Consider the following 3,859-nt stretch of genomic DNA (forward strand, 5'->3'; position numbering starts at 1 on the left):
ATATTCCTGCATGAATCACAGAAACACAGACTCACTAGGTTGGAAAAGACCCACTGGATCATCGAGTCCAACCATTCCTATCAATCACTAAATCATGCCCCTCAGCACCTCGTCCACCCGTGCCTTAAACACCTCCAGGGACGGTGAATCAACCACCTCCCTGGGCAGCCTGTTCCAGTGCCCAATGACCTTTTCCATGAAAAATCTTTTCCTGATGTCAAGCCTAAACCTCCCCTGGTGGAGCCTGAGGCCATTCCCCCTTGTCCTGTCCCCTGTCACTTGGGAGAAGAGGCCAGCTCCCTCCTCTCTACAATCTCCTTTCAGGTAGTTGGAGGGAGCAATAAGGTTTTCCTTCAGCCTCCTCTTCTCCAGGCTAAACAACCCCATTTTCCTCAGCCACTCCTTGTATGACTTGAGCGATGCCATCAGAAAAAGCTGCTGTGTGACATAAACATTTGGGCAACTCTTGCCTGGTGAATAAAATAAACTGTGGAATAATTTGGGTTTATCCTCATGCAGTTCTTCTGCTTCCCCAGTTCAGGTAAGAAATTTTGATGATTCCTCAGAGAAAGCACAAATGAGGACTGAGGAGAATGCAGCTATCCCATATATTCATTAACTTCATTTTAACAGATCCAAAAGATGTTGGTTCTACAGAGCAGGTGAGCTGGACACATTACAACACGTGTATTATTCATAGGGTTAGACCCCTTTTTATGCCTCTTGCATCAAAATGTAGTAACCTATAAGGATAGTCCTTATACAGGGTAATCTGCCTTTTTAAAGGCCTTCTGCTTTTCTGTGTCCTCTGAGAAGCTAGGAAAGAGACATAACACTTCAGGGAACCTGCCTAAAGCTCCCTCAGGGCTTTTGGCCCTTCATGCTGAGCAGGCCAGAAGTGACCTATAACAGAGCTTGGTGATGAAGTGGTCAACACTTATGACTTTATAGACTGAGAAGAAATTATTTAACAGATGTATTTATGCCTGCAGAAACTTACAGGCATGTTGATGATCTATGCCAGGACTTTTGAGCTGCTGGCTCATATCCTTGCCAAAAGTCATGAAGCTCAGATTTACACAGAGTATATTTGTCATTACGGTTGGTATTCATCAAATGTAACCTTGCTATCTTATATTACTAAATGTCTTGATGTGAGTTGTTTTAATTTTTTCCAGAGATAACCCCGGAATTATCTTTAAAGCTCTCAGCATTCAACCTGTTCTCCTGTTTTGCCTTTGCTCAAGTCCCAGCTGTCTGTGTTGAGTGTGATCGGTGACCTTTCTAATGAAGGACACCATCTCTAAAAGCTCCCTCACTAGCGGCATCCATGCTGCTACGGTTTCGAGGTAATGGATTTTTTTACTATCTGAAATATCATAAAAATTTTCTCTTTACAGAAGATCTCATGCTGCTGTAATGTGATGTCTACAACTTAAGAGGGTAGCCTCTAAGAGCATTTGGCATATGGGTTTTATGTATTAGGGTCTGTAAAGGAGTTTCCACTTGCGAAGATTTACAGTGTGCCAGGACTGTGTGCCAGATGGTAAAAGCCACATGAGTTATGGAGTCCTTAGAGATTTTTTTTTAGTTTGTTTTTGTTTATCATAGAGAATACACTTCTGGGTTCATAAAGTTTCAGCATGTTCTGTCTACTGCGTCATGGAGAAAAATATTAACTCTATCCTGAATGCAGGCCACCGGGAGTTATAAAAATAGTATTTAAAAAAGGAGGTAAGCAGGCTATTTCCTGGGTCAGGAAAAAATAGTTGCTTTAAAATACATTCTTGCTATTTTGATGCTAAAATGAATAGGTTGTTACTGCTGTTATTCGCTGAAATGATTTATTCAGAAGATAAAGCAGAGTTCTTTGAAACAAGTATATTTTAACACTCTGCTTATCCTGCTTGCCTGGAAATGCAATATTGTACTTGCTATAAAGAATTACTCACATTTAGGTTTGAGCATATATTCAAATAGTATCACAGAGGGGCTTCCCCAGTCACTAACAATTGGTGTAATTTAGAAAGGCCTTGTGATTTGAGGTCACAGGCCAGGCAAACCAATGTATAATTATTCATGGGACATGCTGGACTGGCAAGATTTCTAAGCATGCCCCACATGGGAGTAAGGAACACTGCGTACGGTCTGTAGGAGGGCAATAAACCCACGAGTTTTAGTGCAATATTTCTACTGCAATAAAAAGGATACACCATCAAGTTATTTAACTGTATTATTCATCTTCTTTGAAGCCTGACAACTACTATGCTTGTGAAAATTCATCTAAACCCACTATTTCTGCAGAGGAAAAGAAGACACAGTGCGCATGGGAGTCCTGTGGATTGAAGGGAACCTGAAAGCGGAGAGGGTTCAGCCCTGTCTGAGGCCACTGGCAAGCCCTGGGTAGGAATAATGAGTTCGTACATCACTTCCAGTCGCTGCAAAATGGGAGCTGTTGCTCCTCCGCGGTGCCTGGCAGGGGCTCAGCCAGGGAGCGTCCTCCTGTCCTGTTGGTTGTACCTCAAATAGCTGACCTTGGGAGAGAGGCAGCTCTGCTTCCAACAGCGGCTCTCTCAGCCCGCCTCAATGCTATCAGCAGTTTGCTTGTCTGGGTTGGGGCCTCTGCCAAGTTCAGGATTTTTCCACCAGTCATGCTGGTTTATTTCTAGTATCTTTTCATAGTAAAGTCTCTTGATGCATGGGACAGACCCTAGTTTTAAAATTTATGCTACCTTGGGGTCCCTTGGAGCACACAGTGCTGAAGAAGTCATCAGTGATGGCACCTAACTGCACCCAGAATGCCAAAAGTTCAGTGCCTGAAGAGGCTGCAGGAAGGCTGGGGAGAGACCTTTTGCAAGGGCATGGAGTGATAGGATGAGGGGGAATGGCTTTAAATTGGAAGGGGGAAGATTTAGATTAGACATTAGGAAGGAATTCTTCACAATGAGGGTGGTGATACAGTTGAACAGGTTGCCCAGGGAAGCTGTGGATCCCTGGAGGTGTTTAGGACCACGTTTGATGGGTCCTTGAGCAGTGTTGTCTGGTGGAAAGTGTCCCTGCCCATGTCAGGAAGGTTGGAACTGGATGATCTTTCAGGTCCCTTCCAACCCAAACCATTCTATGATTCTATATGGAAGTGAAATAATCTTAGATTCAGCATAAATATCTATATTAAAATCCTCACTTTACATCCTGACTCCAACTGAGTCACTTCAGCTAGGCTACAGCTATCATAGGCGTACAGGCTATGGACGTGATCCAGGAAAACAAGATATTTTGAGACTGGTGAAAGGCACCTCAGTTTTGCGTTGCTTGCTGCTAAAATTATTCATTTATATTGAAACCTTCAATTCCTGGCTGAATAATGCTCTGATAAATAGGGGTGAAAACATGTCTTGCTCAGGTAGTAATAGTTAACGTCATACAGCCTTGCGTGAGCAAGAGATCAGTGCTGCTCGTAGCGGCGTCTAGTCCCTGCCACAGACAAAAGTGACAGCACAGCTGCATGGCATACATAACAGATGAACTGCAGGAGTGCTTTATATTTATATTAGTAAATTCAAAGTGTAAATTGGTAGTGGGAATTCTGTTGTAGGCGAGGCTGAAGTTTTGGGGTATTGCTGGCTATAAGCAGCTGAAACTCAGCAGATTACTTTATTTTATAACCTGGGAAATGGACTAACTTCCAGTTTACTTGCTTTTTTTAAAAAAAAAAACCCTAATGCTATGTGTTATCTGCCAATGAAAATACTCTGCTTTGCTCCCAGTGCTATTTAATCTTGATCCTTGAAGGTGTTCTGTACACAACAAAGCCAGCAGTGCATACAGTTCACCAAAGCACCCAAGAATTAAACGTTTG

The 3,859-nt window shown here is 42.9% G+C and overlaps 1 long non-coding RNA gene across 1 annotated transcript; it reads left to right on the plus strand.

The window, feature by feature from the left end:
• The first annotated feature begins 541 nt into the window (after positions 1–541).
• On the plus strand, positions 542–2,342 carry LOC138718188 (uncharacterized). The gene is made up of 3 exons (XR_011337021.1): positions 542–662; positions 1,179–1,349; positions 2,253–2,342. It is a non-coding gene; the product is annotated as an uncharacterized lncRNA (long non-coding RNA).
• Positions 2,343–3,859: the final 1,517 nt, after the last annotated feature.

This window comes from Phaenicophaeus curvirostris, chromosome 2 (assembly GCF_032191515.1).
Source record: "Phaenicophaeus curvirostris isolate KB17595 chromosome 2, BPBGC_Pcur_1.0, whole genome shotgun sequence".
NCBI lineage: Eukaryota > Metazoa > Chordata > Aves > Cuculiformes > Cuculidae > Phaenicophaeus > Phaenicophaeus curvirostris.